The sequence below is a fragment of the Triticum urartu genome, chromosome 3 (genome assembly GCF_003073215.2).
Source record: "Triticum urartu cultivar G1812 chromosome 3, Tu2.1, whole genome shotgun sequence".
In the NCBI taxonomy this organism is placed as follows: domain Eukaryota; kingdom Viridiplantae; phylum Streptophyta; class Magnoliopsida; order Poales; family Poaceae; genus Triticum; species Triticum urartu.
Window position 1 is genome coordinate 8382327 of NC_053024.1, and position 8520 is coordinate 8390846.

General features: G+C 43.4%; 1 long non-coding RNA gene across 19 annotated transcripts; it reads right to left on the minus strand.

The window, feature by feature from the left end:
- Nucleotides 1-29: 29 nt before the first annotated feature.
- Nucleotides 30-6385, minus strand: LOC125542339. 19 transcript variants are annotated; one of them, XR_007297881.1, is made up of 8 exons: nucleotides 5991-6385; nucleotides 5791-5880; nucleotides 4825-4848; nucleotides 4555-4675; nucleotides 4012-4062; nucleotides 1829-3530; nucleotides 355-785; nucleotides 30-243 (listed from the first exon to the last, which is right to left on the minus strand). It is a non-coding gene; the product is annotated as an uncharacterized LOC125542339 (long non-coding RNA). The 19 variants fall into 19 exon arrangements; XR_007297884.1 differs by lacking the exon at nucleotides 4825-4848 and having other exon boundaries at nucleotides 1829-1897; nucleotides 2055-2126; nucleotides 2527-3530; nucleotides 4555-4634; nucleotides 5791-6384; XR_007297874.1 differs by lacking the exon at nucleotides 4825-4848 and having other exon boundaries at nucleotides 355-534; nucleotides 627-785; nucleotides 1829-1897; ... (1 more) ...; nucleotides 4555-4634; nucleotides 5791-6383.
- Between the last annotated feature and the right edge of the window lie 2135 nt (nucleotides 6386-8520).

Genomic DNA, 8520 nt, shown 5'->3' on the forward strand with positions numbered 1-8520 from the left:
AACAAGTAATGTAATCTATGAGATTGTAATAGTGGAAAGACCATTATCAATATTTTTATTATTCTTATAACTGTAAACAAGGAGACCACTACCATATGAATTCATACATGCACCTCCCATAAAACCAGTATATTTCACAAACAACACTCGCAAATTGTCATAGGCTTTCTGTAACAATGTAACCACTGTAATTTCTTCAACGATGACAACAGCTGGTAGAATGATGGTTGCTTGCTTGGATCGCTGCACCAAAGATCGTTGAGGTCATAGTTAGTGAGGCAAGTAGCAGAAAAGAAGAGAAAATAAAAATTGAGAACAACGGCATAATATTTGAGAAACGATCTGTCATCTTACTTGTCCCGACATGAAGGTATTATGCTAGCCACCAGTGGAATGACCTCTTTGGGAATACCTAGTCGTTTGTTCTGGAACCCAACTGCTCCAAAAACTTGCATTGGATTCAGCCCGCTTGAAAGTACAACCAACATTGCTAATTCCCATAGGATTACTCACATAGGGGCAGAATCTCTTTCTCTAACATGCAAGCAGAACGAACATATGACTGTATGTATAATAAGTTTCTATAAGATAAGCAACTTGTTGTGTTACCACCTAGACAAAAGCACCTGAGTGGACAAATCAAAACGCTGGATAGGGGCCACATCTAGCACACACTTTTCACATATCATTTGAATTTTGGTGGATCCTGGATGAACGGCTTCTTGGAGACTGAATTCGGGTGGACTCCTAGATCTCCAGTATAGATATTAATCCAGGAAATTGTCCTATGGAAAATACAAAAATATAAGAATCATGAGCTAAAGGCATGCTTGTAATTAGAACAACAACCTACATGTAATCCGCCAGGGAGAATGATACTGCAAAAAAGGTTAAATCTCTTATACTGAAAACCGTGCAAAGGAGTGCCCCACTGTAATAATGTAAATTTCCTGGGATGTATATTTAATAGCTAAATTGTTCAAATATCTGGGAATATTAATCATAAATCCGAAGAATGCATGAAACAGCAGACCAAATATATCTACCATAAGACATCGAAAAAGATATCATTTGGATCTATTTTGTCAACAAAATTGACAACCACAATAACCATGACAATCCTGCACAAAGGATGGTATACACCAGAATACTTTCACTCATAAATTCTATCTAAAAGCTAAGGTTTATTCTTAGATGCAAATATACTATCAACTCATAAAGCTGAGATACCCCTTCGGACCAGATCACCTAAGTTGGCACTAATATCAACTTTTACTTTGCAATAATAAGAAGATCTTCATACTTTCCTCTGTCCCAAATCTAATAGGTTTACAACCCTGATATATGACATTGGCTACTGTCATGTTGCATTTCAAAAGAACAAGGCAAAAAGGCACGACAACCACGTGTAGGGCTGCTCCAAGAAACTCACATGCTTAGTTTTCATCTTGATGTTGTAGGGTAGCAGAGACTCCATAGAAAAAAACACATCGAAGCAAAGCTAAAAAAATGGCTACATAGCAAGCAATGATAATGAAAAATATTTTCAGTTATCACTGACCACCAGAAGTAACACTATCGGCTCCATAAAAATGTCTTGGTAATTGACTGTTGAAAGGCAGAAGAACTGAATATATAAGAATAAGCCATAAGGCACACTTCTCACAAAAAAGAGATGGCCACTGTGAAGAAGCACGAGCCTAGTATGTCTCTAATAATAGAGATGCTCCTGTTCAATATAACTAAACTATTCCGTGAGCAAAATGTAAACATGCATGTAGCTTGAATTCAAAGAATACACATGTAGCTGGAAAGAAAGGAAGCAAACCTCGAGCAGCAAAACAGAGTTACAACAAAACAGAAGATCAACATGCAGCAACACAGGAGATTGCATAACCTGATAAATAAACATAAATGAAGTAGTCAGAGCAGGCAAAGAAAACTTCATGCGCCAAGGCATTAAAACATTTTACAGTTCAGTTTGCAAGTTCAAAGTTGACACCATGGCGACACACAACTATAGAGTAAAAGACCAGCATGCTATGCATGTATACCATGTTTCACTTTGAAAATAAAGCTGGATTGCAACTGAATATCTCTCCTTGTATTTCCTATATTCCACACACCTAAATTAAACCAGCAAGTTAGCATGTCATTATTTACAAAGAAACACCAAAATAACCTAATCAACCATATCCCTTCTTTAATATTTCCTTTCTTTTTTGTAATTCTAATTCTTCAACATGGCACAAGGATTTATCCCTATTTAATCTCACACTAAGATCTAAACTTAGTGTGTGGCATATATGTTAATACCCCCAACCTAAGATCTGAGAAGAGCAAGAACAACAAAACTGAGAAATTTCCCTTGGTTATTTTAAGTTTTCGTCGAACTGGCAAAATCATTTGTAGGCAACTCAAGTTATACGCCGCGTGCAAGAAGTGAACTTCCTCAGAAACCTCACAAATGTACGACAAGTTAGGTAAGTAACAATATATTGAGGATGAAAAAATGCTTATCGATACATGAGTTGAGAAACCAATCAAATATCTTCAGATTCAATGACGCAATTATCCTAGAAAGATCTTAAGCCTGGAGAACCCTTCAACTGAACAAAAAATAGCAAGTCAACATATGAACAACAACACAAGAGACAACTTGTTAGCAAATCCAGCAGTAAACAAAAAAACACGCTACTAATTCTTAATACCATTAACCTGTAAGATTTGTACAAGTAAAGTCATGTTAGTGATTCTTACACCAAATCAGTATACCACCGCCATAGTACTACACCGTCTAATTACTATATGATTATCAGACTGAAGAAAAACGTTGCAGCCCCCTTCCGCCACTTTGCGGATGTGACCTCGTGTTCCCTCCACTTCAGATCAGGAACCTAAGGGAGGAATAACGGACGGCGGACGATGGTTGTTTCCACTCTTGTTTCAATGTGATCAGGAAGCAAATGCAATCCACTTTCAGAAAACCAAACTATATATACCTAAAGGATCAGTGTTCTAAAAATGTGAGTTACACTTCCCGCTTCCACGATCCATAATAAAATAAGAGACTTAGGAAAGGGGCTAGCCTACACAAATAGCCCAGAAAGATCAAGCCAAACTTGGAGAGTGGAGGGAGAGCTCACCTGGACCCAAGAATTTGTAGGTGGCCAAGATAGATGTGATAGGAAGCACAGAGGATCCGAAGAAAGCATACAACTCATTAGGCAATACATTCCTCCCCTACAATCCGTGGCCATGCTGGCCATGCTCGAACCAAAGGTCCACAATGTTGCATCCAATATCAGCACAATAGCAAGGCAAAGGCATGACTTCGGAACCTAACCCCAAAGCAGCAAAAATAAAATGGCAGTAAGGCAAAGATATGTAAAGATGCAAAGGTTACATGAACTGGACATGCCAAAATTGACTAGCTCATCTTCGAGTTCCTCCAGCAATGCCTCTTCCCTGTTCGAGGAGCTCTCTGTATCAGCCACTCGCCTGCTCATCTCCATGATGCTCGCCTCAGCCTGTAAATCCATAAAATTTAATTTAAGCCAGATAAGTATTTTATCAGTAACTCTCGCTCTCTGGAACAAATGTGGACCAACTAAACTGAATATTCTACTCCCTCCGTTCCCAAATATTTATCTTTCTAGAGATTTCAACAAGTGACTACATACGAAGCAAAATGAGTGAATCTACACTCTAAAATATGTCTACATACATCCGTATGTTGTAGTCTGTTTGAAATGTTTGGAAAGACAAATATTTAGGAACGGAGGGAGTACATTAGACCAGAATCTTGACTAATTAATAACTGACATAAGCAATCAACGTGTGAACACTCACTCTATGGGACAAATGCAGACCAAACTGAACAAAATATTCTACACGAGAACATAATCCAGACTAATTAATAACGACATAAGCACTGGACCTGTGAACACTCGCTCTCTGGGATAAATGCAGACCAAACTAAACCGAAGAAACATATAACTTTGTTTTTACCTTCATAACAGGCAGCATGACCAGAATCACAATCCGTGAGAAGCCATAAACCTAGAAACTGCATCAGTTAGAAAGACTGCATAGACGTGGCACATGTGCAAATATTTGTCCAATTACAAAATAAGAAAGGGATATTACCAGCACATTTTGTTATACTGCTTGGTTATGTTCAAATGGTACACAAAATCGTATTGGTAGATGAAGAAACACAATGCAAGATCTTTCAGTCCCCTCTTTTTATCCCTCTCTGGATCCATGTCCCTTCTTTTTCATCCCTCTCTCTGAATCTAGATCCTAGCAATGATCAAGCTTCCAGTCCCCTCTTTTTCATCCCTCTCTCTCAAACACACATGACACATTGTAGCAAACATAACACATACTATAATTGAAAACTGAAGCTGTGACTCTATTATCCAATTTCAGTAACCATAAACTCTGTGCCTAGCAGCAAAGATCTCATAAATGCACATACACATGATCACAAATTGTATCATCTAAATGCAAGAACAAAGTGGAGGAAAGAGAGAGGATGTAGAGGCAAACCTGAACTTCCTCGAGCTCCTTGCTCCTGCTGCTCTAGTCGGAGACCCTCCCTCAACCACCGACCACATCCGCAACTGCCGCTGAAATGTAATGAAGGCCTCCCATGAAAGGAAATTAATATCTATATATGAGAAATTAGATGAGAATATGTGGAGTAGCCAATAGGCATTTTTAGCATCGCTATGATACTGGATAATGTTGGCCTCTGGTAGCACGATGCATCACAAGCATATGTCGAGACACAAAGGTAAGTAGTAGATAATTTTATACCCCAGTGCAGACTGTGCGTTCTTCCTGAATGGAACACAGAAAACCCGGATTGGAATTTTCAGAAGTTCTCTAAAACTACCTGTCGTCAATGAGTAAAGTATCCTATGGCTAATACTTATGTACGTAACAAATTCACGTCTCCATTGTCCAGAATTCAACATCCATCAGAATATAAACAAACTTGACAAGCATTGTACTGCCCCTTCTTACATAGACCATGCAAACTAACAAGGACGTCCCTTCAACCACATATAACACAAGCATAAAGCAAAGAATATTAAACTGTGACTTCAACTACAGATAACACAAGAACCATTGTGTTGTCTAGCATAAACAACATGGAGCCCGTAGCAGCAGCGTACGATCTGCGATTTACATTTATACTCATTACTATTAGCAAAACAAACCACCTTTCGTTTATTAAATCATGATTTTCTCACCATGAATCATAGTATATTATATATACAAGATTTTCAGTCATGGTTGGTTTCTGTGCCTAAAATAGGTATGCAAATTGGTGCATGGCGACAGATAGTAGCAAGTATCGCTCACGGATAACAATCTACTCAAACTGAATTGAAACCGGATAAATAATGCAACCAGACAACCAGGTATAAAACTGGCACATATGTGTATAGGCAACTATTTCATTGGCCTTTCCTCGAATTTGTACCTATTCATCTATGCTTATGTTTAAAGATCGAGTATCCATCCGCTGTAACATCAAGAAATTGCACATGTATCTTTCTCTCCACTCTTTTCACAAAATTGGTTGCTTTAAACATAAAAATTGTTGGCAATACATATATGATTATATTTTTTCCAAAAAATTAACTCACATGTCAGCATACATACCTAGGCACTCATTATTTATCCAAGAATTTGGTGGCATGGATCCACTCTGGAAACAAACAGACACATGGTAGAAGAAAAACGCGAAGAGAAAAGACACGGGACAACACATACCTTGCCTCCTCCCTGGCCCGGTTCCCTGTCGCCAGCCTCCTCCCCCTCCTGCGCAGCTCAACCCCATCGCGACCAGAGCGTTGCCCCGTGCTCCAACCACCGGATGGACAATGAAGATAATTGTGTTGAGGGAGATAGACCATCAATGAAGGTTTGAAGAGGAAAAACTAAGAGAATAGATATGGGGAGAGGGATCTCACCATCTCCAGCTTCCTCTATCTCGAGCACCTCCATCCGGTCTCTCATTTTTCTGACCTTCCCCGTCTCGACCTCTATCTCGAGTTCCGACCCACCAACGCCAGATTCAACCCAGAAGCACCAACGATGGTGGAGGGGAGTAGCATGCAGCGGTGGTGACGAGCGAGGATGAGGGAGGGGCTATGGGGAACGATGCGTGTGCAACACCCCGGCAGCGGCATGGCGCCACGAACGACGGCTTCCTCCTGGCGGCGTGGTTGTAGGAGAGAGAGGAGGGAGGCAGAACGACGGCGGCGGCTAACGAGGATGGAGGAGGGAGGAGCGCGAGATGTGGGGCTTGGTGAGGCTAGGGTTTGTCTGGTGGGGGCTGGGGCCTGGGGAGAAGGGGGATTGGGTGCGGAGCGCGCGGTGCAGATTGGGCAAAACACTCTGCACGCGGAAACAGGTGGCCCAGCCAACCAGCGTGCCGCGTGAGCCCACCCGTCAATGGACAATGAAAACTACCGCCAGGTGAAAATTAGTTTTAACTGCCATGAAAATTTGATGGCTCGGACACGCTGGAATACAAATCCGACGGCCAACGAAGCTTCAAATTGGGGGAGCCTCGTGGGAGCGAGTTGGCTTATCCAGCCGCCGCAGAGTCCAGAACCATCAGATCCAATCTAGACACTGCTACCTCTTGAGCACTGCGTTGGTTTTCCCTTAAAGAGGAAAGTGTCGGTGTCAAAACCGGCGGATCTCGGGTAGGGAGTCCCGAACTGTGCGTCTAGGCCGGATGGTAACAGGAGGTAGGGGACACGAAGTTTTACCCAGGTTCGGGCCCTCTCGATGGAGGTAAAACCCTACGTCCTGCTTGATTAATATTGATGATATGGGTAGTACAAGAGTAGATCTACCACGAGATCGGAGAGGCTAAACCCTAGAAGCTAGCCTATGGTATGATTGTTGTTGTGTATGTTGTCCTATGGACTAAAACCCTCCGGTTTATATAGACACCGGAGAGGGTTAGGGTTACACAAAGTCGGTTACAATGGTAGGAGATCTGCATATCCGTATCGCCAAGCTTGCCTTCCACGCCAAGGAAAGTCCCTTCCGGACACGGTACGAAGTCTTCAATCTTGTATCTTCATAGTCCAGGAGTCCGGCCGAAGGTATAGTCCGGCCATCCGAACACCCCCTAATCCAGGACTCCCTCAGTAGCCCCTGAACCAGGCTTCAATGATGATGAGTCCGGCGCGCAGATTGTCTTCGGCATTGCAAGGTGGGTTCTCCCCCAAATTATGTGTACCTGTTGAATAAAGTCCGGTTCCTTGTAGATGTTGCGCTCCTTGGCTTCTACGCCCAATAATGGCCGCTTTCCACGTGTCAAACGAATATGAAAAGTCTGAGTGTTTTTACATCCACACCCCTAGCCGCGTAAATGAGCTGCCCTATTTAAGGGGACGAGGATTTGAATCCAAACCACACCTTCTCCCCTTCGCAAGTGTTCATCAGAGCGCATCCAACAAAGGTCTATTCCACCATAGCCAGCCATCGCAACTCCTCCCCTCGCCCTTCCAGCCCTAAGCCTGGATATTGGGAGAGATGCTCCATCCCGCATAGCGAGCTAGTGACGCTCCGGACCAAGGGATTTCTCCCCCCGACCTATATGGTCCCGGTTCGAGCCGGTCTTGCCGTCTATAACGGCGGAGAGCAAGCAGAGAGTACCCCTAATCCCTCCAAAGGAGAGCGGGTGTGCCTCGTCCCTTATTTAATAAGGGGGCTCGGATTTCCAATCCATCCATTTCTCCGGGGGCTGCTGGAGTTCTACGGCCTCCAGCTACATAATCTCACGCCTGCCTCCATATTGCATATCGCGGGCTTTGTAGCCCTCTACGAGCTGTTCTTGGGTGTTGAGGCTCATTTCGGGCTATGGAAAGAGCTATTCTGCCTCGTGCCCCGTTCTAAAAAGGGGTCAATGTATCAAGTGGGCGGAGCCGAAGTGTGACGCATCGCCGGGACCGGATATCTGTCCGGAACCCCAAAGAAGGCGTCCAAAGACTGGCCCTCGGAATGGTTTTATATAGAAGACGTCCCGCTGCCGGATCCTGTCCGGATCGGCCTCCTTGAATTCAACAGTACTCCCTTAAAGAAGCACCTAAGCTGGCGCCCACGAAGCCCTCAGAGGGAAAGTGACAGGGACATCATTTACCTGATGGGCCGAATAAGATTGTTAGCCCATTCCGGACTAACCATGATCGGGGTTATGGCCGAATGCATTATGCGGGGGGTGCAGCCGCTTCAGTATAGAAGCCACCCCATGTGGGACTTCAACGGGGAGGACGACGCCACCCGCTACGGCCGTAAGGGGCCGGATTCAACTGCCGCTCTACTAAAGATCTTGTCCACTTTGTATAAGGGAGAAGAGGAGGAATTTCTCCGCGTCAACGCTCAGGGTGGATTCTCCATGCACAATCCCCCAAGCTGGGTAAGCGGCCGTACTTGTCCATCCGTTTTGTATTCCCATTGTTAAATATTCAGTCTAACGACTTC